Source organism: Equus przewalskii, chromosome 30 (assembly GCF_037783145.1).
Source record: "Equus przewalskii isolate Varuska chromosome 30, EquPr2, whole genome shotgun sequence".
Classification (NCBI taxonomy): domain Eukaryota; kingdom Metazoa; phylum Chordata; class Mammalia; order Perissodactyla; family Equidae; genus Equus; species Equus przewalskii.
The window spans coordinates 3,744,157-3,769,745 of NC_091860.1; the positions used below are offsets into that span (position 1 = coordinate 3,744,157).

Consider the following 25,589-nt stretch of genomic DNA (forward strand, 5'->3'; position numbering starts at 1 on the left):
ATAAACAAACACAAAGATACAGAGAGCAGATTGGTGGCTACCAGAGAGGAAGGGGTGGGGGGAGGGAGAAAGGGGTAAAGGGGGACATTTGTAATGTGACGGATGGAAGCTAGACTTTTGGTGGTGAACACGATGCAACTGATACAGAAGGAGAAATATAATGATGTACATCTGAAATTATACAATGTTGTAAATCAATGTGACCTCAATTTAAAAAAAAGACACAGGGAACAGTGAAGGTGCCTTGGCGTCCACTTTCCCATAACTGCAATCAGACTGTCACCCATTTCCATCTGAAAATAGACAACTTGATTAAGAGTAACTCACAGCCACGTCCTCCGTTAATTTCCACCTGAAAATGTGCCAGACTCTAGGGTTATCATAAAAGGATTTTACCTACACCAGTGCCTTTCACCATCAGTGAAAGAATCAATATATTAACCTTGAAATAAGAAAAACTTTTAAAATCCTACTCCTGTCTTTGGCCATCACTTTTCAATTCTTTTATGGGCTTAACGTTTCTGTGGCTTTTGTTTACTTTTCAAACTCACTTCCTAACAACCTCATGTGGATGCTATAATCCCTTTTTAACAGAGAAAGCACAAAGGTCGCAACCAGCTGACCAAGTTCATCCAGATACCTAGTGGCCAAGGTGGGAATGAACCACAGTCCCTTCTAGAGAAACCTGACCCCTGAAGTTCACCACCATTTGTTTCAGTTGCCTTCTGCCCTACACCGTCTCAAGGACTAATCATGCCTGTTTCTGCGCAGCTCCTGGAGGAGTTGTTAGTGAAGCACAGGATGGAGTGGAGAACAGGATTTCAGGGGGAACCAGGAGGAAGATTTGGGGATCTTGTAATATTAAATCATGGACAGGTGATCACAGGAGTTCCTGGAATCTTAGAGGTCCACATTTCATTGGCTCTTAGAGAAATTGTATCAGAACATATTCTGATGCAGTCCCCATGGGATTAAAATTTGTCATTTCCTGTTGAGGACCAATGATTTTCATTTACTAGGTGTCAAGGTGTCTGCATGCTGTTCGAACTCGTAAGGACAAAGTCCATTCTTGTATCGCTGCTGTAGGGCAGACTCAGGAGTATGCAGTCACCTCACACACGGGAGGGCCGGAGCTCTAGACGATGCTGCGGGGCATTTTCACTTCCCTGCTACGAAGACTCTCAGAAAACCAGCTTGTGGCTATCTCACTCCAAACAAGAAGGAAGGAGGCACAAAATGTTGCAGAAGGAACACAGGAACTGAAATTAGTAGGCTGAATGAAGAAGGCAAACGAGAGGGAAAAGCCTGTCACCAAAAGTCTCCTAAGGGATCTTGGTTATTTAAAATACTTCGAAGAGAAGGACTCTGTGGACTAATGTTTTTGGGAAATGCTATATACAACGACATCTTTCTTGAAGAGTCACAGCCGCTTTGATATGCTGACATACACTTTCATCTTTAATTCATAATTCTCCACACTTATGGACCCACAGAAAAATGTTTTGTGTGCAACACTTTGATAATAGCCCTATTCTGAGAAATGGTTAGATAGTAACAGACTAAGACATGTATGTGGTTGCATGAACGAAAGAGGAACAGCCAGGGATGTTATGTTGGAAACGTTGCCCCAAGATGTGAAGTGGTCCTTAAGATCCTTTGTCGTAGTTGAGCAAATAAAGGACCACAAAGCCTAAGAGCATGATCAGTAAGGGGCACACAGATGTACAGGAATCTTAGGCAAGAACTCTTGACAAGAATTTACAGCTTGTTCCCTATTCTCTTCTTTCAACAAATTATTTATGCTAATGAGCCTGGCATTATCCCTCATCGTCATCTCTTTGGTTAATCACCCTTGATTGCCTCTGTTGGGCGTTCTTAACCTCAGGTTAAACAATGCAGGCAACCCTTTCCTCTTCCCTGACTATGACGATGCATCATAATTGAGCCATTTTTGCCTCTCTGGTCCCCCTCGTATTCTCCAAGGTGCATCCTCTGTACATTAATCTGCTAGTTAAATATTGATAGCAGCCCTCTCCCTTAATATTTACTTTGTTGCTCCATTATTGCTGCATGCAGGGTGATTATTTGTTTCTGTCTTTCCAGCCTGTTTAATCAGAACTGAGTCAACCTTTCCTATGTTTAATCTTCTTGTCCAATCACAGTTGGAGAGTGTTTTGGAGAGTGTCCTGACATCAGCTCTGAAATAGTTCTCTACACTCGGTGTATATGCCATCATAGCCAGCAGGGGTCAGGAGGGCATTTCTCTCTGAGGTCAGGTGGTTGGTGGTGAGAAAGGAAAGCCCTGCAGGTGTTAACCTGGGTTGAACATCTCTCTCTGAACACTGTCTCCTAAACTTAGCCCAAGAGAGAAACAAGGGCCACCCTGGGCAGCTTTTGTGTTTTTAATGGAATATTATAGTGTGTAAACTTACAAGAGTGGCCATGCTGACAGACTGTGGAATGGCAGAAAGTGTCCCTACCGAAAATAAAGAGACCTGCCTGCATCCCTGGTCTTGATGAGAATCTACGGGAGGCTCTTGGGCAAGTAACTGAACTCTCTCCATTTCATGGGAGAGCATTGAGTGATGAGTGAACAGGAAGCATCTTTGAAATATGCTCTGCTTCTAAAGAAAGATGCATTGCAGCATAGAAAGGTTAATATCCTCCTTGAAGGCAAGCAAATCCTCTGCTTCAATCAGAATGGTGTGGGGGGCAGTCTTCAATGCCTGTTTCCCAAACTGGAAGCTTCGACCCCCCAGCAGAAAGGCCACTGTTGTCTTGTGTATGTGCATGTTTTGAGGAGGGGGTGATGATTAAATTCTAGACACATTTGTGTTACAAGCAAAGAAAAAAATTAAGATATGTTCTGGGCCATTTCGAAGCCCTGGGTTCCTCCCGTTCGTTTATCAGTGACTTAGGAAGTCTCCCTGCCGCTCCACCTCCCAGCAGGATGGAGGCAAGCAAGAAGGGCATCCTCCAGACGGCCACCATCCGATTTGCAACAACAAAGTGCCTTGCAGTTTAGAGCCTTTAGGTAGCAGAGGTGTCATATGTGAGTACACAGTTTCAATGGTTGCTGACAAGGCAAATAGTCCTTTGCGTTGGTAGAGTGAGTGGGAGGACACAGTCCTAATCTTTTCAGCTATTTCCAGGTGAGTCCTCCCTGCGTCTGAGTCCTGGGGAACTTAAGGCTTCTGAGGCAGTAGTGACATGTGTAGTCACAGAAACTAGAATCTGAATAGTTAACCTCCGAGTAGGCTACTCGTTTTGTCCCTGACCCATCCTTCGGTGGTTTTTGACTATTCGACAGTCCTCTAAAACTTCATATTCTGCCACATTGCCATGCTTTTTGCAAATGATTGCAATCTGCCCCCTCTCCCTCCTCCTGCTTCTCCCCTCACTTGATTGCCTTGGAACTTCCTACTCATTTTTGGAGCTGCAAATTGAATTTCCCTTTCAGTGTAAGCCTTCCTGGTCCCCACAAGTGAGAGAGGGCCCCATAGTGCCTCGCACAGACACTTTTTATAGCAGTATCACATTAACTTTCTATTTGTTTACTTTCTGTATTGATCAGCCTACAGAAAATAAAACAAAGCCTCATTCCAGGTACTTCAATAAGACAAATTCAATGCATTAAACTAGTTACAAAAGTGTTGAGAGAGTTGATAAGCCAAAGAGGGGACAACAAGGCAATCAGATTTTAGTTACACCAGGAAGCTGCTCACTAGGCTGCTAGAGCTAAAGGAACAAAGGTAAAAGGAGCTGATATCAGAGCCCAGGAGCCAAGGCTACCTGGCCAGATCTGGCCCATGGGACCTGTGACCACTGGGACACCACCCAAAGCAGAGAGAGATGGGGCGGATATCCTGGTCTTTCCCTGACGCCCATCCTCCAATCTCCTGCCACTGCTCCCGTGCCTTAAACGTGGCTCAAGGCCAGTTGCTAAGGGGACCTAGGACATGCAGCTTTCAGGAAAAGATCTAAGATTGGAACTGCAAGTAAAGAAGTGAGGGACTAGCTCAAATGCTTTTCTCCCTCGTAGACAGTGAGCTTCATTTTGGTATCCCCAGCACAAGAAAGATACTACATAAATTTGTTGAGTAAAGTATTGACTTAAAGTGAGATCTACTTTCTTTGTACTCTTGTCAAAAGGGCTTATGCCTTTTTAGCAAAATAATATTAAGGGCCAGCCCAGGACACAGCGATGAAGTTCATACCTTCTGCTTTGGCAACCTGGGGTTCGCTGGTTCGGATCCCAGGCATGGAGCAACACACCACTTATCAAGCCACGCCGTGGCAGGCGTCCTGCATATAGAATAGAGGAAGATGGGCACAGATGTTAGCTCAGGGCCAATCTTCCTCAGCAAAAAGGGGAAGACTGGCAGTGAATGTTAGCTCAGAGCTAATGTTCCTCAAAAAAAAAAAAAAGTAATAACATCAACCTTCTCACCTTGCCTTAAACCATGTTCTTTCTCTTCATCAAATTGAAAAGTTCTCTTTGTTTCCTTTAATTATGGTATTTCCATCTTTGTCTGTTGGCTTTTTACAAGTTTCCACATTCCCAGAGTTCCAAGAAGATGATAAGAAGCCGCTAGCAACCCTGTTTGAAATTTGCATTGACTTCAGTCATCTGTTCCCTAGGGCCCCACTCTGTAGGCCAGTCAGGCTAAGAAAGGCGCTTCTTTGCTATCAGACACATTTTAAGTCTTTTCATTATCAATTCACCAGTACAGCACATAATGAGGTCTTGTAGTGGCAGATAGGGAATTCATTTCTCAGCCAAGTGGCTGAACTTGTAGCTGCCAGATCGTGGAATATTATCTATAATTACTTCATGGGTATTCCGCAAAGATAATTTCTTTGAAGGGTAAAAACGGCAGGTTTTACTGTAGGCTTTGTAGATTAAGTCCAGGCCAAAACAAGATGAGCTGGTGTAGATTTCCAAGAGGGAGTGTTTCTCTTCTCCAGGATGAAATCATTTGGCCTCTGCCTTAGCCATGAAGCCACCTTCAGTGAAGCAATGGACAGTGACTATATGGATAGGTATTTACTGGTCTCTAAAACTCTGGGTTCCTTGCTATTTGCAATTTTTTTTTTTTTTTGGTAAGGAAGATTGGCCCTGATCTAACATCTGTTGCCAATCTTCCTCTTTTTGCTTGAGGAAGATTATCACTGAGCTAACATCTGTGCCAGTCTTCCTCTATTTTGTATGTGGGATGCCACCAACTGCATGGCTTGGTGAGCAGTGTGTGTGTCTGGACCTGGGACCTGAACCAGCGAACCCCGGGACACCAAAGTGGAGTGCTTGAACCTAACTACTATGCAACCAGGCCAGCCCTGCTATTTGTAAGTTCTCTGTCAATGAGTTTCTATTTCAGTCATAACTTTCCTTAGAACTTACTTATACATCAGTGAGGTGGCAGATTCCTCACACAATTCAGGGAAAGAAAAGATCATAGGCTACTCCATGGAGAAACAAATTCCAGAAAACCCAAGGAGGAAAAATTCTTCTTGCTTGAGGAAGTGGGTGAGGAGATGGCAGTGGGGTTCTGGGGCCCAGTTGTACAGACTTCCCGAAATACTCCGGACTCACTCAAGTCCTATCGATGACTTGAAATCAACCAGAGTGGACATATTTACACCACACAAACTGGCATAAAATCAGGGTTTTTTCCTTTTCCTTTCTTTTCAGAGACCTAGTTGTAAAACATTTACCAGTGCGCCACTCGGAGGGGAAGAATTCCATTTTTGCCTACCCCTAGCCTTTGATAAAGACCATCAGATAAAGACCACCAAGAACACATCTGTAGCCAGACAAATGAAGGTTTATGAATTTGCTACAGCAAGGCTGATGGAACACCACAGGACCTGTGGGGCATCTCATTAAGAGGGAGTGGGAGTGGCTGATTACAGGGTTTGGGCTTGTGGAGAATGATTTTTAAGAGTGACTGGGGAAGGGGGAATGGCTCTGCATTGGAGGCTGCCATGAAGCAGAGGCAGTTTAGAAACGAGGTGTGCTGCAGTCCTTGTTCAGGAGGAGGAAGAATGCAGTGCAGCTGAGGGGGCCCCTGGGAAAGAGGTCATTCGGTGGGAAAGTGGTCATCGCTCAAAAGGAGAGAGTTTGCCCGTCACTCTGCAGATGTGGCAGTATTGCCTTGGGAGACACCCTGCTTATGTGGCCTTGGCCAAGTCTCATCAGAAACTATGTTTTTAGCTTCTGTAGGAACATCACATTCTGGCCACCAGCGATACTAAGAAGTGGACTCGGGGTCCTGTTTCCTTGGAAGCTGCCAAGTTAAGATAAGCGTGGAATGCTGTGTCCAAACCCCTTAGGGCCTGGTTTGGAAACCAAAGCTGCTTCCTTGTGTCAAAGTGACCCATGGCCTCGGCGCCTCCGGGCAAGAGCTGCTGCACATTCCCACTGAGGGACCCAGACAGCAGAGCTGCTCAAGTCTGGGATGTGAGGAAACACAGTTTCCCAGGACACCGTAACTGACGCCCGTGAACGAAAGCAGTTGTTCCAGCTTCACTCCTTCTACCAACCCGCACCTGCGTCACCAGACGTTGAGTGGTCTGCCCGCTGGATTCGCAGGGAACGCAGTTGCATTTTTACCCAAAGGCAGTACAGACACAGTGAAAGCTTTTAAGATCTCCAAGTCTTAAACACCTTTCGTCTCCAGAACCGGGCATAAGCCTGGCACAAAGTAAGAGCCCAATAAATACTTAGTGGAATTAAATCCAGTAGAATGGGGTGGGGGGGGAGGTTTGGGGCAGTGAAATGGGCCTTTGGGCACCTCTCAGGCCACTCTTTTTTGACAGGTCTGTGTTCCACGCCTCTACGGATTGTTTGTTACCATGGCCAAGTTCCTTTTTCTGTAGAAGGTGCCACTCCAACATCGTGTGGATAGGAAGGAAAGTGTGGTATCTGCAGCTGTACCTTCTAGGTGTGGCCCTTGTTGCTAGTAAACATAAAGCTTGATCTTTCTCTCTAGTTCAAATCCATCGGGCCACAAATTAACAAAGACTTTCAGCAACGTTTCTCTTATTTCGGTCCGCAAACCACCTGGACCAGGGTCACCTGAGATGCTATTTTAAAAATGCAAATTCCTGTCTCCACTCCAGATGAACCGAATTGGAACCTCTCTCCCTGGAAACCAGGGTCTTCATCTTTCACACACTCCCCTGCGTGATGTTTGTGCGCACTACGGTTTGAGAACAGCTAATCCAGACGGTGTGATTTTTTTTTCTTTTCTAAGTTCTGCTCATCTAATAAATCAACGGGAACGTATTGATTCACTGGTCCATTCAGCCAACATTTACTGAGGGCCAGGTACAGAGGTAACTACAGCGAAAAAGGCTCGGGGAGCTTACAGTTTTCCAGTAAACTCATCTGTCAAGACCATTTGCCCTGATCTGAGAGAGATTTTGTTTCACTTTTTTTAGACCAAAAGGAAGAAAAGTGGCAGCACACTTTCTGCCCAGCAGTCACATTTGCTGATATTTACAGGCTCGGTTGTCTACAGGGGTTACTTCTCAGAGGATGGGGTGCTGGGGAGTGGGAAGAGAAATATGCTTGATTGTGCTGCCTCAGTTCTTATTGTCCCCTCTAGTCTAGTCCACTCTCCACCTCCTGAACCCCAGCTGATAGCTCAGTGTAGAGTCTGACGCCAGGGCCATTGCCTCATCCCCTCCCACTGCCAGATGCCTCGGCCTCTCCCGGGCTCCATTGCACCGGCCCTGGTGGGAGCTGAGGCAGGACCAACAGCAGCTCCCATTCCTTGGCCCCACCTGACCAGACCCCCTGGAGGGTCTGCTTCTTCCAACACCTCCAGACTCTGAGCATGCTCCCTGTAGTGAGTAGAATCTCACAGCCTTGCTCAAAGGCTAGTGGAAGTGGGTAGTGTCCCACAGAGGGCAAACCTTGACAAATAAGGGACAAGAGAGGCAAGAGCCATCAGGGACACATCTTGCTGTCCCACCACACACTCACAGACCCGTCTGTCAGGACCTGTCTGTCAGGAGATGTCTGTCCCTGTCCCTTTTTCTTTATTGCTGCCCTAGGAGAGCAAGAATGCATGTGAGCCCTGCCTCAGGCTCTGCTTTCCGAGGAACCCAGGATGAGACAGTGTCTCTAGCACAGTTTTTAAAAATTCATTTTTTTCCAATTTGTCTATCAAAATATTTAAGATGTCTAACTTTGGCATTTGGTTAATAATGTTGTGGCTATGGTTTATAACTGTGTGTCCCTCTCTCCCTGGCCATCAGGGATGGTGCCCGGCTCATATTTGTTTCCCCAGCCCAAGGATCATGCCTTCAATATAGCAGGAATTCAATAAGTGTGCATCTAATTCAATAATTCCAAGTGTCTGCCCTCAAGAGGTACCTGGTGCCGTCCTTGAAATGCGCTTGGTCCCTCAACAGTCAGGCACCAAAAAACGGTCAGAGCTGCCCCCTGTGATCACGCAAAATCAGGAGTGAAAGTGGGAGAGAATAGAGAATAACAGAGACTATATATTATAACAGTCAAATTCCCAAAACGCACTGCTGAGCGGACTGTCATTTTCCCAGGCTGTGAGTCACCAGCGCACCGCGGGGCCCCTCTGCGTCCCCTCCCGACCAGCAGTCACTGAAGCCGCTGGGAGGCTCATCCTACACTCGTGTCTCTGATTTTAACACGCAAATCACCCACAACCTTACCTTTCAAAGAACTCTTTATTTCATAAAATTTAATAGATTGGGAATACCCTCTTGGGTTAATTCATGCTTTTATCAAACACAGATATTTGCATCATACATGGTTTTTAAAAAATCAAACCATTCTAGGGGCTGGCCCGGTGGCGCAGCGGTTAGGTTCTCACGTTCTGCTTCTCGGCGGCCCGGGGTTCACTGGTTCGGATCCCGGGTGCGGACATGGCACTGCTTGGCAGCCATGCTGTGGTAGGCGTCCCACGTATAAACTAGAGGAAGATGGGCACGGATGTTAGCTCAGAGCCAGGCTTCCTCAGCAAAAAGAGGAGGACTGGCAGTAGTTAGCTGAGGACGAATCTTCCTCAAAAAAAAAAAAAAAATCAAACCATTCTAAAAGGCAGTCTTCTGCCCATTCAGTCCCAATGATCTCGGCGTGGTCCCCACAGTTAACTATAATTAGCTCTTTTGGCTGTTCCTGCAAATATTTACAGTCACATTTCTAAATAATATATTGATATTTCTAATTCCTGATTGTCCACTTTAGACATTAACCATTAACATCCTATCACGGTCCATAAGAACTTACCTCGCTCCCATGTCACTGTTGCCCTCCCCCACCCTCCCGACACGGGTGACCGCAGAATTTGGCTCCGTCAATAGTCAGTGCATATGATTAAGCAACTACCATTCACTACTGAGCCTATCAGCACACAGGTCAACTCTCCTTCCTACACAATTCTTTTCCTGGAGTTAACAGTTACTCCATTTAATTCATTTGCCTGGTTTTCTTTGTATCCCAGTTTCTCGCCAGATACTCCAATAATTCTGGTGTAAATCTAAATTTTCCTCTGTCATACACTTATGAATATGCACCCCATCCACAGCTCTCCATCCTGTTTGGACGTAGCCTGGGTCCCTCTGAGCTTGCCCGACTGTGCAGCTGTCATCCTTGGACTCCTCTACTTTCAGGTCTTCTGCTTCTTAGATTACATTCTGTCCAGTAAATTTAAGTAGAGAATAAAGACATTTGCTGATGTGTCCGGACTCGGATTTTCCATTTCCCTTGGCAGCTGTTGGAGGGTGTGCTCCTGCCAAATGAGGGAGTAAACCAAGAAATAGGGAGTCACAGGCCTAAGACACAGGAATCTCAACCAAGGGAATGGCCAAAGGAAGCTGAGTCACTCCCCTGAATTGCTTCTCTTCTACCGGATGGTCTAATGCTGACCTAAGGAGCAGATGCCACAGCATGCACATTCATCAAATCACCACCACGGACTCTTTAAATATCTTATAATGAAATATGTCAATTATACTCAATAAAACTGAAATTAAAAAAAGAACAGATGAACTGAAAACACTTTTAAAATTTTTTGCTAGTGAAGATTCTTTCTTAGTCTGACTGGCCTACAGGGCAGGCAGTTGCTCGATAGGAAACAATCTTACAAGAATTCAGTGGAGTCTGCAACAAGGTTACCAGCATACTCCTACTGCTTGTGTGGCTGGCATAGAATCTTAGGTACGAAATCATTTTCCCTGGGTGTATTGAAGCCGTTGATCCACTGTCTTCTGGCTCACAATGCTGCCATTGAGAAATCCAGCAGTGCTCTCATTCCCAACCCTTCAGCTGGGACCTGTTTTCTGTAATCTTTCAGCGTCGTTTCACTATCCTAAGTTCCAGGATGCATCTGTGTGGGCCTATCTTCAGGCCTCAGTGTTATTCTGAGCACGTCATAGGCCCTTTCAATCTCGATACTCCTGTCCTTTAGTTCTGGTAAATTTTCTTGTATTAACCATTTAACAATTCTATGAATTCCATTTGCTCTATTTTCTGTTTCTGGAACTCCCGTCAGTCAAATACTGAACTTACTGATTTGGTCTTTAATTCTCTAGTTCTTCATTTCTTTTTCTCCATTTGTCTTTTTATCCTTTTTTTTCTTTTTCTTGAGGAAGATTAGTCCTGAGCTAACATCCCCCACCAATCCTCCTCTTTTTACTGAGGAAGATTGGCACTAAGCTAACATCTGTGCCCATCTTCCTCCATTTTGTATGTGGGATGCTGCCACAGCATGGCTTGATAAATGGTGCGTAGATCCATGCCCAGGATCTGAACCGGCAAACCCTGGGCCAGCGAAGTGGAGGGAACAAACTTTACTGCTGCACCACTGGGCCAGTCCCTTATCCTTTCCTGAGATATTTCCTTATCTTCTATTCTAATTTTTCTTATAAAATATTGGAAGATGGGGTATCCTAGTTTTAATTTCCATGATTTCTTTCTTGTTCTCTGATAATTACCTTTTTTAAAAATTATGGCAAAATACATGTAACATAAACATTTTCCATTTTAACTTTCTTTTGTTTTTTGGTGAGGAAGATTGGCCCTGAGCTAACATCTGTTGCCAATCTTTCTCTTTTTGCTTGAGAAAGATTGTCCCTGACCTAACATCTGTGCCCATCTTCCTCTATTTTGAATGTGGGATGCCCCCACAGCATGGCTTTATGAGTGGTGCGTATAGGTCCATGCCCAGATCTGAAGCTGCTAACCCCAGGCTGCCAAAGTGGAGCACACAAACTTAACCACTTCACCACCATGTTGGCCCCTATTTTAACCATTTTTAAAAGTGCAATTCAGTTGCATTAAGTACATTCACAAGGTTGTACAACCACAACCACTATCTGTTTCTAGAACTTTTTCATCATTCCCTACGAAAACTCTACCCATTAAAAAACTCCCAATTTACCCCCAACGCTGTCTCCAACAGCTCCTGGTAACCACCCTGCTACTTTCTCTCTATATAAATTTGACTGCTCTAGGTGCCTCATAGAAGTGGAGCCATACAGTATCCCTTTGCGCCTGGCTTACACCACCTAGCATAATTTTTTTTAAGGTTCATCCATGTGTCAGAATTTCATTCCTTTTTAAGGGATTCCTAGTATGTGTACAGCACACCTTGCCTGTCCATTCATCTTCAGTGGACTTTGGGGTGGTTTCCACCTTTTCGCTATTGCACAAATGCTGCTGTAAACATTGGTGTAGAGACATGTTCAAACCCCTGCTTTCAATTTGGGTTGGGGGGGCAGTATTTACCATAAAGTGGCATTGCTGGATTATATGGTAATTCTGTGTAATTTGGGGGAGAATTGCTATAGTTTTTTCCACAGCGGCTGTACCATTTTACTTTTCTAAATAGACAAGTGTTCCGATTTCTCCATAGCCTCCCCAAAACTTGTTATTTTCTTTCTTTTTTATAAATAGCCATCCTAACAGATGTGAAATGTTATCACAACGTGGTTTTGATTTGCATTTTCCTGATGCGCATCAGTGATGTTAGGTAACTTTGCATGTGCTCATTGGCCAATTGTTTATCTTCTTTGAGGAAATGCCTATTGAAGTACTTTACCCATTTTTAAACTGGATTATCTGATTTTTTGTTGTTTTTAAGTTCTAAGAATTCTTTATATATTCCAGATATTAATCTTTAGCAGATACACGATTTGCAAATATTTTTTTCCTATTCTGTGGGTTGTTTTTTCACTCTCTGATAGTGTTTGTTGATGAACAACACTTTTGAGAAAGTCTAGTTTCTCTTTTTTTCCCCCTTTTGTTGCCTGTGCTTTTGGTGTATGTCTTATTTCCTTAATAGTAATGTATCTATTTTCATAGATGTGATAGCAAGTGTACAAATTGCAAGTTTGTTTGTGTGATGTTTACATTTTCTTCTGTTTCCTGCATTTTCTCTGTTTTCTTCAGTGTCACTATTTCTGTTTTTCTGTTTCTGTTTTTGTTTTTGTCTTTGTTGATGGAGGTTTTCGTTAAATGCTTGCTAAGTTTTAGCAGTTATTCAGATATAAATGTGAGGTAATTTTACCCTGATGTGGATTCACTGGGCATGAGTGGTGATAGAATAAAATAATGGACTTTAAGACAATAAAATGGCAGTACAGCCTTTTTAAGGGAAGAATCCCCAAATGTCAATATACGCAGGCATGTCTCCCTGGAGACATTAACCTGGCTACCAGTACTCTGGAAGCAGGGTGGGGGAGGGGATATTGGAAGCCATCGTACATTATAAACATGTGTACTTAGTCTCCTTGTTTTCAAGTGTGTCCTTCTCCATTCCCTACCCTTTACATCTTTGTCTGATGTCCTGGCATTCAGAGCCCCTCCAGTTCAATTTCCCCAAAGAATGACCCTTCCGTTCTTGATAGGAGAAGGGCATGAGAGATGGGAGTGTGCCCAGGGACCTAACCTTTCTTCATGTAGACTTTCTACTTCCCTATTATAGCACATTAGTCAGCTCAGAGTGCTAAAACAGAACACCATTGACTGGGTGGCTTATAAACAACAGAAATTTACTTCTCACAGTTCTGGAGGCTGGAAGTCTGAGATCAGGGTACCTGGATGATTGGGTTCTGGTGAGAGCTATCTTCCAGGTTTCAACCTGCTAACTTCATGCTGTATCCTCACATGACAGAGAGCCGAGAGACGAAGAAAGCTCTCCAAACTTTTATAAGGGCACTAATCCCATTCATAAGAGCTCCATCCTCATGACCTCATCTAATCCTAATTAGCTCCTCAAAGGCCCCACTTCCTAGTACCATCACATTGGGGGGTAGGGTTTCAACATATGAATTTTGGGGAGACATAAATATTCAATTCATAACAGTATCTCATCTAATCAACTATGTTTGAAAGCAATATCTTATGCCTCCCAGTTCTGAGCCTCCCTGAGTGCAAAGGGCAAATCAGCTCACCTCCCCACAGTATCTTCTCTCAGGAATCTAGGCTTTAGCTCCCACCACTTTCCTAAGCCGTTGTCACATCCCTGGACTTCTCCTTTCCTGGGAATTCATTGTAATCCTTTGCCCACTGTTGGCTTTTACTGCCTTTGAGAGTTTATATCTTTTTTATTCCTTTGCTGGCACATTGGGAGAAGAAAAAGAGATATGTGTGGTCAATTTACCTTGTCTTACCAAAGTCCTCACTGTTTCTGAGTATTCCTACATGTCCTTTTCTTTGTGATTGCTGTAGTTCAGCATTTCCCAGACGATGTCTGGAGGAACAGTGGTTACATGGGCTGTTAATAAAGGTATGTAATGAGAGGATCCTTTGGCCAAATAAGCATGGAAGACAGTAGGCCATAGACATCTTCCAGCAATGCCAATATCTTTCAAACAAGTTGAGCAGCACTCTTCAAGAAATGCCTTCAACTTGGAAACAACCTAAGTTCCCATCAATGGATGAATGGATAAAGAAGATGTGATATATATCTACAATGGAATACTACTCAGCTATTAAAAAAGATGAAGTCTTGACATCTGTGAAAATGTGGATGGAACTTGGGGGTACTATGCTAAGTGAAATAAGTCAGATTGAGAAAGCCAAATGTCATAATATTTTACTCATATGTTGAAGATAAAAAAAACAACAACAACAAACAAACACATAGATACCGGATGTCAGCCTCATGGTGTAGTGAGCTGTTCCCTTACTCTTTCCCCACTAAGATATGATCAAAAAGATACAAGGGAGGACATCCACACAGCACAATAGGACATCTGAGAGATCCATGAAGCCGTATGTTGGAAGGTGGGGGTACTGGATCCCTAGGAAGCAGTAGAAGGAGGTGAGCAAGTCTCCTCTTCCTCCCCAGTGGCAGTGACCTAGGGCATAAGACCTCATGCAGTGGCCTGTGTGTGACACTAAAAGAAGACAGGGAAACAGGCAGGCCTCCACAGGAGCACTTCTGCTTTCAGAGTTGCACCCCAGCCCATGGGATCACTCCACAACAAGGGGGCTCAGCCACCTTGTGGATGTTCCCACCAAGCCCAGCAGCACAGGTGGGCTGCCAGTGAGTGTAGAGTGGACTTCTGCAAGTGAAAGAAAGCACCCCTCTCCTCCCCTCCAACCTGGTGCACTACCTCAACTGGTCAGCTAGGGCAGCAGATCCACATCAGAGTGACTAGGCCTGTATGTGTGACCTCACAAGCAGTGGTGGTCAGCAGGTAAATGCAGAGATCCTCATCAACAAAACTTTCAGTGGATGAGCACAACTTCCAGCAGATATGACGGGTTAAGAAAAAACAGTTCCTGGCCTGCTAGTGGTGGCAGATGGAATCTGCAATCAGATACTACTACTATGCTCCAGCAAAGGTCCACTTCATCCAACATCATGAAGAAATACATTAATACTCCAGATCAGAAGGAAAATGACAAGTCTCTGGAAACCAATCCTGAAGTCACAGATATTTACAATGTAAATGACAGAGAATTCAAAATAGCTCTCATAAAAAACTCAATGAGTTACAAGAAAATCAGACAGAGAGTTCAATGAACTCAGGAATAAAACTAATGAGCATAAGGAATTCTTCACAAAAGAGATTGAAACTCTAAAGAAGAAAAAAACAAACAGAAATGCTGGAGATGAAGAACACAACAAATGAGATAAAAACAATTCAGAAACCTTAGAAAACAAAGATGACATCATGGAGAACAGAATTAGTAATTTAGAGGACAGAAATATAGAAATGCTTCAGGTGGAGGAGGAGAGAGAAGTAAGACTAAAAAAAGAAGACATTCTCCAAGAAATATCCAACTCAATTGGGAAATGCAACATAAGGATTATGGGTATTCCAGAGGGAAAAAAGACCAGAGAGCTTGTTCAAAGAAATAATAGCTGAGAACTTCCCAAACCTGGGGAAGTAACTGGAATTACAAGTAAATGAAGCCAATAGAATTCCTAATTACATCAGTGCAAAAGAAGACCTACTCTAAGGCATATAATAGTAAAACTGGCAAAAGTCAATGACAAAGAGAAAATATTAAGGGCAGCAAGGCACAAGAAAAGAACCTACAAAGGAATCCTTATCAGGCTTTCAGTGAATTTCTCAGCAGAAACCTTACAGGCTAGGAGAGAGCGGAATGATATATTCAAAATACTGAAAGACAACAAATTTCAGCCAAGAATACTCTATTCAGCAAAATTATCCTTCAGATACAAAGGAGAAATAAAAACTTCCCGAGATAAACAAAAGCTGTGGGAGTCCATCACCACAAGAATCCCTCCACAAGAAATGATCAAGAAGACTCTCATATCTGAAACAAAAAGGCTTTGTTTACAAAGGCTTGAGCAAGGATATAGACAGACAAAATCAGAAAATTGCAAGTCTCTATCAGAACAGGTCAGCAAACACTTAATTGCAACATTAAAGATAAAAGGAAGGACAACTATATATAGACAACTATACATAGTCAAAAATAACTATAAACACTTCATTTCAATAACAAACTCACAACACAAAATGGAATAATTTGTGACAACAATAACTCAGAAGTGGAAGAGAAAAGAGATGGAACCCGCTAATGGAGATAAGAGGATATCAGAAAATGGACTATCTCATCTACAAGATCTTTTATGCAAACCTCATGGTAACCACTAAATAAAAAATCAGAACAGAGATACAAATGATAAATAAAGAGAAAACCATCATAGAAAATCACCAACTGAAATGGTAGTCAGTAATACATGGGATGAGAAACAAGGGAAATATAGAACAATTAGAAAACAAGAGATAAAATGGCAATATTAAGCACTCATGTATCAATAATCACTCTAAATGTAAATGGATTGAATTTTCCATTGTTGCTGGATGGATTGAAAAACAAGACCCCAAAATGTGCTGCCTCCAGGAAACACATCTCAGCTCTAAAGACAAACAAAAGGTCAGAGTGAAGGGATGAAAGATGATACTCCAAGAAAATAGCAAACAAAAGAAACCTATATCAGAGAAAGCAAACTTCAAGATAAAAAAGGCAATGAGAAGCAAAGAGGGACAGTATGTAATGAAAAAAAGGACATTCCGCCAAGAGGACACAACACTTATGAATATATATGCACCTAACACAGGAGCGCTAAAGTACATAAAGTAACTATTATCAGACATAAAGAGAGAAATTAACAGCAATATAATGATAGTAGGGAACCTCAACAGCCCACTTACGTCAATGGGTAGATCATCCAGACAGAAAATTGATAAGGAAATAGTGGAATTAAACAAAAAAGTAGACCAGATGGACTTAATAGGTGTATATATAAAACACTCCATACAAAAACAGCAGAATACACATTCTTCTCAAGTGCACATGGAACCTCCTCAAAGATAGACCATATGTTGGGAAACACGGCAAGCTTCAATAAATTTAAAAAGACTGAAATCATATCAAGCATCTTTTCTGACTGTAATGCTATGAAACGAGAAATCAACTACAAGAAAAAAGCTGGGAAATTCACAAATATGTGGAGACTAAACAACATGCTACTGAACAACCACTGGATGATTGACGAAGTCAAAGAAGAAATCAAAAAATATCTGGAGACAAATGAAAATTAAAATACGTCATATCAACTCTCGTGATGCAGGAAAAGCAGTTCTAAGGGGGAAATTCATAGCAATACAGGTCCACCTCAACAAATAAGAAAAATCTCAAATAAGTAATCTTAAACTACAGCTAACAAAAATAGAAAAAGAAGAACAAACAAAGCTGAAAGTCAGCAAAAGGAGGGAAATAATAAAAATTAGAGCAGAAATAAATGAAAAAGAAACCATAAAAAACAGTAGAAAGAATCAATGAAACTAAGAGCTGGTTCTTTGGGAAGATAAACAAAATTGACAAACCCTTAGCCAGACTCACTAAGAAAAAAAGAGAGAAGGCTCAAATAAATAAAGTTAGGAATGAAAGAGAAGAAATTACAACAGACACCACAGAAATACAAAGGATTATAAAAGAATATTATGAAAAACTATATGCCAATAAATGGCATAACCTAGAAGAAATGGATAAATTCTTAGACTCATACAACCTCCCAAAACTGAATCAAGAAGAAATAGAAAATGTAGATAGACCAACCACAAATAAAGAGATTGAAACAATAATAAAAAACCAAAGTCCTGGACCAGATGGCTTATCTGAAGAATTCTACCAAACATTTAAAAAATATTTAATACCTATCCTTCTCAAACTATTCCAAAAAAATGAAGAAGATGGAACACTCCCTAACTCATTCTATGAGGCCAACATCACGCTGATACCAAAACCAGACAAGGACGACACAAAGAAGGAAAATTACAGGCCAATATTGCTGATGAACTTAGATGAAAAAATCCTCAACAAAATATTGGCAAACTGAATACAGCAATACATTAAAAGGATCATACACTATGATCAAGTGGGATTTATACCGGGGATCTAGGGATGGTTCAACATCTGCAAATCAATCAATGTGATACACCATGTTAACAAAATGAGGAATAAAAATCACATGATCATCTCAACAGATGCAGAGAAAGCATTTGACAAGATTCAACATCCATGTATGATAAAAAAAAAACTCTCAAAAAAATGAATATAGAAGGAAAGAACCTCAACATAATAAAGGCTTTATATGACAAACCCAAAGCCAACCTCATCCTCAGTGGTGAAAAACTAAAAGCCATCCCTCTGAGAACAGGAACAAAGACAAGGGTGCCCACTCTCACCACTCTTACTGAACATAGTACTGGAAGGTTTAGCCAGAGCAATTAGGCAAGAAAAAGAAATAAAAGGAATCCAAATTGGAAAGGAAGAAGTGTAACTCTCACTGTTTGCAGATGACATGACCCTATATACAGAAAATCCTAAAGAATCCATTGGGAAACCTTTAGAAATAATCAACAACTACAGCAAAGTTGCAGGGTGCAAAGTCAACTTACAAAAATCAGTTTCATTTATATACTCCAATAACAAACTAGCAGAAAGAAAACTCAAGAATATAATCCTATTTACAATCACAACAAAAACAATAAAATATCTAGGAGTAAATTTAACCAAAGATATGAAAGACCTATACATTGAAAACTATAAGGCATTATTGAAAGAAATTGAAGATGACATAAAGAAATGGAAAGATATTCCATGCACATGGGTTGGAAGGATAAACATAGTTAAAATGTCTATATTACCTAAAGCAATCTACAGATTCAATGCAATCCCAATCAGAATCCCAATGACATTCTTCTCAGAACTAGAACAAAGAATCCTAAAATTGATACAAACAACAAAAAACCCTGAATAACAAAAACAATCCTGAGAAAAAACAACAAAGCTGGAGGCATCACAATCCCTGACTTCAAAATACGCTACAAAGCTATAGTAATTAAAACAGACACACAGTTCAATGTAACAGAATTGAAAGCCGGGAGACAAACCCACACATATATGGACAGCTAATCTTGGACAAACAAACCAAGAACATACGATGCAGAAAGGGAAGTCTCTTCAATAAATGGTGTTTTGAAAACTGGTCATTCATGGGCAAAACAATGAAAGTAGACCACTATCTTACACCATAGACAAAAATTAAGTCAAAGTGGATTAAAGACTTGAATGTAAGGCCTGAAACCATAAAACTCTTAGAAGAAACTATAGGCAGTACACTGTTTGACATTGGTCTTAGCAGAATCTTTTCAAATACTGTGTCTACCCAGGTATGGGAAATAAAAGAAAAAGTAAACAAATGGGACTACATCAAACTAAAAAGCTTCTGCAAGGCAAAGTAAACCATGAACAAAATGAAAAGACAACCCACCAACTGGGAGAAATATTTGCAAATCATATATTTGACAAGGGGTTAATCTCCAAAATATGTAAAGAACTCAAAGAACTCAACAACAATACAACAGACAATCCAATCAAAATATGGGCAGAGGATATGAACAGACATTTTTCCAAAGAAGATACACTCATTGCCAACAGGCACATGAAAAGATGTTCAACTTCGCTAATCATTAGGGAAATGCAAATCAAAGTTACAGTGACATACCTCCTTACACCTGTTAGAATGTCTATAATCACCAAGACAAAAAATAAAAAATGTTGGAGAGGATGTGGGAAAAAGGGAACCCTCATATACTCCTGGTGGGAATGCAAACTTGTGCAGCCTCTATGGAAAACAGTATGGAGATTTCTCAAAAAATTAAAAATAGAAATACCACATGATCCAGCTATCCAACTACTGGGTATTTATCCAAAGAACTTAAAATCAACAATTCAAAGAGACTTATGCACCCCTATGTTCATTGCAACATTATTCACAATAGCCAAGACATGAAAGCAACCCAAGTGCCCATCAATTGATGAATGGATAAAGAAGATGTGGTATATATATAGATACAATGGAATACTACTCACCCATAAAAATGACTAAATCAGACCAGCCCCAGTTGCCCAGTGGTTAAGTTTGGCACGCTCCATTTTAGTGGCCGGGATTTGGTTCCTAGGTGTGAAGTTACACCACTCATCTGTCAGTAGCCATGCTGTGGTGGAAGCCCACGTATAAAAAGAGAAAGATTGGGAACACTTGTCAGCTCAGGGCAAATCCTCCTCAGCAAAAAGAGAAAAAATCATCGCATGTGCCACAACATGGATGGACCTTTAGGGTGTTAAGTGAAAAAAGTCAAACAGAGAAAGACAAACATCACATGATTTCACTCATTTGTGGAAGATAAACAAACACATGGACAAAGTGAACAGATTAGTGGTTACCAGAGGGGAACAGGGTTGGGGGTGGGCCAAAGGGGTAAAGGGGCACATGTATATGGTGATGGATAAAAATTATCCTATTGGTGGTGAGCATGATTCAGTCTATACAGAAACCCTAAACCTAAATAATAATATACACTTGGAATTACACGTTGTTATAAACCATTATGACCTCAATAAAATAATTTTTAAAAATACACATAGATTGGGGCTGACCCCGTGGCCAAGTGGTTAAGTTCACGTGCTCCACTGCAGGTGACCCAGTGTTTCGTTGGTTCGAATCCTGGGTGCAGACATGGCACTGCTTATCGAGCCACGCTGAGGCAGCGTCCCGCGTGCCACGGTTGGAGGGACCCACAACGAAGAGTATATGGCTATGTACTGGGGGGCTTTGGGGAGAAGAAGGAAAAAAATAAAATCTTAAAAAAAAAATACACATAGATTCAGAGAATAGATCGGTGGTTACCAGACGGGAAGCTTGGGGCTGGGGGCGAAAGGAGTAAAGGGGCATATGTGTACAGTGACGGATGGCAACTAGACTGTTGGTGGGGAAGACAATATAGTCTATATAGAAGTCGAAATATAATGATACACACCTGAAATTACATAATGTTGTAGACCAATGTTACCTCAATAATAAATAAATAAATAATAACAAAAAGAAATGCCTTCAAGGCCAGCTTAAAATCCACATGAGAAAGCCATTCTCACTGCATTATGATGCACCTCTTTTCTGATTACAAACACACAGACGCACACTCACGCATCTATATTAGACTCAGCTTGCATGTCTATCTTATTCTGTAGATTTGGCTCTAAATTATTTTAGAGCTAAAATACTTAAAAGAATATGCTTCAGACTCTGAAGAGGAATTCCAAGCGTGTTTTACACACTGACATAGTCAGCTTAAGTCTGGAGCCACCCAAGATAAGGACTTCAAAAGGGACAGCGCACAATTGAATGCGGAAGCCCTGCTTATGAGTATTTTTTAAGTCTTTTGATTTTATGGCCACATCTTATATAGTCAAATGAGGCACATCCTGGATAGTGGCTTCCAACTTCCTAAAAAACAAGGATTTGTCTCCCTCACCGCCCAATGGAGTCATTTCCCTTGACAGGAATCAAACCGTCAGGGGCTCGGGCTCTGTGTTCTTTATTCGTCCTGTGAAGCTCTTCCTATGAAGTTGTCCCACGTTTGATGTGTTCTTTGTTAAATCCCACTCATTCTCTGCCAATTTAGAAGAACATGCCTTAGTTCTACTGCTACAGCTGAAAGGGAGGATAAAAGAGGGTCTGGGTTTTTTTTTTTTTCAGGAGTGGGTGGGGAGAAGCATTTCCAAAGGCACCCAGCGATTTTCTCCATTCCCAATTTTGATATTTCTTTCATGGTTTGTCTCTTTTCTGAGGAAGGACGTTTCTTGTATGCCAAAATGCCACTTGTTACAAATGCAGTCAGCGTCCTTGAAACGTTTACAGGGTAACTTCGTGATCTGCTAAAGTGTCTGGTTGACACACAGTGCAGCTCGGCTGCTGGGACCCTAAATGAATGCCGATTACAATTAAATGCAAATTAGTTGCAGCAGTACATGCATAATTTCTTCAGCTGCCTCCGTACGCCAAGGCACAAATGCCATCCCAGACTGTTATAATTAATTGCCCCCAGATAAATGTATGGTAAGGATACCCCTATCGTTTGATCTTCCATCATTGATTTACACATCTGACACGGGGAGCATGTCGTTTACCAGTTAGGCAGTTTAATGAGGTCAATTGATGAAGACACCAATATTCTATGGAAGTCTCTAGACTCTGTCACCCACCCACCTGGTCTTTATGCAATGCAGCACGCTCATGCTGAACTGCAGCTGAAACCAGACACCACACCTGCGTCAGTCTGGTTTACAGTGTTTCTCCAGGGCTCTCACAGTGCCTGGCACACGGAAGGTGCTCATTAAATTTGTTAAATAAACGGATGAATGGATGTTCTAGAGCCTTACTTTCATCACTGCAATGCTTTACTTGCACAGGAAGTCAGAGAAGCTCTATGAATGAAGGGGCCAGAGGATATGTAGCGAGAATAGCTGGTAAGGGCAGAACCTGTGACCAGGTGGTCTGCCTGGCCTCTTTTCTGCAGCCAGCAAGCTGACCCTAAGGTCTGTCTCGCCTGGTTGAGTTCTACTGGGATGCGTTCAAGGTTGAGTGTCAGAATGCCATCTGGGCACCACATGGTTGCCCTCTCCGTGAAGCAGAACCTTGAGCACTCACAGCATGGTGCTGCTTTCTCTGCCAAGACCCTACAAAGTGTCTTTGCAGACGTTTCCATTAGACCAGGGAGCATGACAATGGGCCCATTCGTGAAATGGAAAAGCTCCTTACTGCAAGCGGCAGAGGTTGCTAGCTACAACCAAAATGAGGGCTTTCCTGTCATCATTGTCACTTTAAAGTGGCTGCCCAGCTAGGGCTATATTTTCTAAGCTCATCCTGCATCTGGATGGCCTCATTCACCTCGTTCTCACCAATGGGATTGTGGCAGATCTCATACCTAAAGTCAGCCAGGCCAATATGTCCCACTTCACATGGCCTTATAACGTGAGGCAGCCCAGCAACCACACGGAAGTCCAAGTATGGATGTTCTGGCTACAGCCACAGGTGATGTTCCAGCAGACACCAGCCTTTGGTAGCGGGAGGTGAGTTGGCCAATGACTCCAGCCCTCAGCCTTCAAGCCATCCCAGGAGACACCTAACGGCACAGAAACAAGCTGTCGCCACCGAGCCCTGTCCAAGTTGCAAATTCTTGAGCAAAACAAATGTCACTGTTGTAAGCCACTAAGTTTGGGGTGATTTGTTATGCATCAGTAAAGAACTGGAACAGGAACGTGAGTGGAAATGATGTGTGTGGCTTCCAACACGAGTCATTCGAGAACAAGGGATGCCTTCTCCATACGCTCTCTATCTCCAAGGCCCTAGGGGCAGCTAGACCACAAGGTGGAATGAGCCACCTATCTCGACTGCCACCCTGTGGTAACTTTTCCATCACTCAAGAATACTTGCATCAAACTGTTCAGGAGATAGAAATAAATTTCTATTGTGTTAAGACATTAAAATTAAAGAGGTTATATTTTTACAGCATCTAGAGTTACCCTAACTAATTCAATTCATTTTTTCTAATCTGTCCCAAATCTTCTCCTCTTACCAGTATCTTCCCCTCCTTTAGCTTCCCAGTTGTCTGGGTAATACTAACTGTTTCCCTTGGGTTTCCATTCAATTATCCTCACACCGATAGATGAACCTTGTGTACTATCAGAAGGACAATACTTACAAACTTGGAATCTCCTGGGTGACGTTAGGGCAGAGGGCAAAGGAAGGGCAGAAACTCACCCTTCTTATCCTTCTTCAACACCTCAATGATAAGGGCAGTACTGTCCCAGGACACCAGAGGGAAGGAATCAGCATGCTCCATAGAAGTAAACCAACACGGGTCAGCAGACTGGATCTCCTAGCTCTGTCCCAGGAGCAGCCTTGTATGGGGAGCTGAAATCACCCCACACGGACCTTTAGCAGTAGACTATATTGATGGCCTTACCCTAGTACAGTACCGGTTTGGAGGGAGCAGATGGATCTTTGGCTTCCATGGGCTTTGGTGCCAGATAGAGGGCTAACACAATTTGAGGGTCAGGGCAGCATCTGTACCCACAGTGTCTTGTCTTGTGCCTTCCCAACGGGCCTCAGGGATCTGGGTCCAGTGCTCATTTCTTGAGCTCTCCATTGACAAAAATCTTCCTACTTCCCTGGTTCTGAAGGCCATAAGCCACCAAATGCTCCCAAATAATAACCAATGCCCCAGAGCATCTTTCCTGACACTTGGTAGCACAAAAGCAGGGAAGACTTGCTTGTTTTTTTTAAACCAATTTTGCAAATAATTCATCATATCAAATAATATTCCTTACTGTTTTTCGAATATAGGATTCCATAGTATAACCTCATTGTTTGATATGGAAATGGTATTTTATTTTTAAATTAATATTATCAAGCCTTGGCCAGCAAGTACCATGCAGCAGGGCAGACCATCCAAGTGGGGAACCTGCTGTTGCTCTGCTGGTACCATGTCCACACCACCTGATGCTGTGGTCAATGTGGTGACCTGGTCCCAGAGCAGGTCTTAGAAATTGTAAACCAGGTGCCTTCAGAAGAAGAGTGAGATATTTGGGGATTTTTATTGCTATTTCCCACTTCCTTTCTTCTTTCCTCACACAGGCTGAAGGGCCTCACTCGCAAAAATGAAGAATGAGCTAGACCTAATGGCCTAGCAGTTAAAGTTTGGTGCGTTCTGCTTTGGCGTCCTGGATTTGGTTCCTGAGTGTGGAACCACACCACTCGTCTGTCAGTAGCCATGCTGTGGTGGTGGCTCACATAGAAGAACAAGAAGGACTTACAACTAGAATATACAACTATGTACTGGGGCTTTGGAGAGGGTGAAAAAAAATGAATGAATGAATGAATGAATAAACAAATGTCACATTTGAGAAAATCACTCAACATTGTGGCCAAGACTGCTCCTTGTGTTTAAATATTGTCTCCCCCTATTTTTTGGTGGGGGAGACATAGGGCACTATGGGTGTTTTTTAAAAAATAAATTTATATCCCCTTCACACATTTCTCCCACCTCCACTCCCTGCCTCTTGAAACTACCAATCTGTTCTCTGTATTTATGAGCTTGTTCTTGTTTTTGGTTTTGATTCCACATATAAGAGAGATCATGCAGTATTTGTCTTTGTCTCTGACTTATTTTACTTAGCATAATGCCCTTGAGGTCAGTCCACGTTTTTGCAAACAGCAAGATTTCATTCTTTTCTATGGCTAAGTAGTATTCCAGTGTGTGTGTGTGTGTGTGTGTGTGCGCGCGCGTGCGTGCATGCGTGCTACAATATCTTTATCCATTCATCCATTGATAGACACTTAGACTGTTTCCATGTCTTGGCTATTGTAACTAATGCTGCAATGAACATAGGGATGCATATATGTTTTCAAGTTAGTGTTTTCTTTTTTTTGGATAAATACCCAAAGATGGGATTATTGGATCATATGGTATTTCCATTTGTAATTCTTTGAGGAACCTCCACACCACTTTCCATAGTGGCTGCACCTGTTTACATTCCCACTGACAGTGAACTAGGGTTCCCCTTTCTCCACATCCTTGCTAACACTTGTTATCTCTCGTCTTTTTCACAACAGCCCCCTGACAGGTGTGAGGTGGTATCTCACTGTTCATTTTTAAATATTAACATGAGTTGGTGCTACAGGAGGTGGATGATGAGCTTCAGTGGC

The 25,589-nt window shown here is 42.3% G+C and overlaps 2 long non-coding RNA genes across 2 annotated transcripts in view; both read left to right on the plus strand.

The window, feature by feature from the left end:
• Positions 1 to 24,795, plus strand: part of LOC139080542 (uncharacterized) — a 28,480-nt gene extending 3,685 nt beyond the window's left edge. Inside the window, exon 2 of the long non-coding RNA XR_011535119.1 lies at positions 24,519 to 24,795. This is a non-coding gene — a long non-coding RNA (uncharacterized lncRNA). The remainder of the gene's footprint in view (positions 1 to 24,518) is intronic.
• Positions 5,693 to 7,410, plus strand: LOC139080540 (uncharacterized). The gene is made up of 2 exons (XR_011535117.1): positions 5,693 to 6,704; positions 6,820 to 7,410. It is a non-coding gene; the product is annotated as an uncharacterized lncRNA (long non-coding RNA).
• Positions 24,796 to 25,589: the final 794 nt, after the last annotated feature.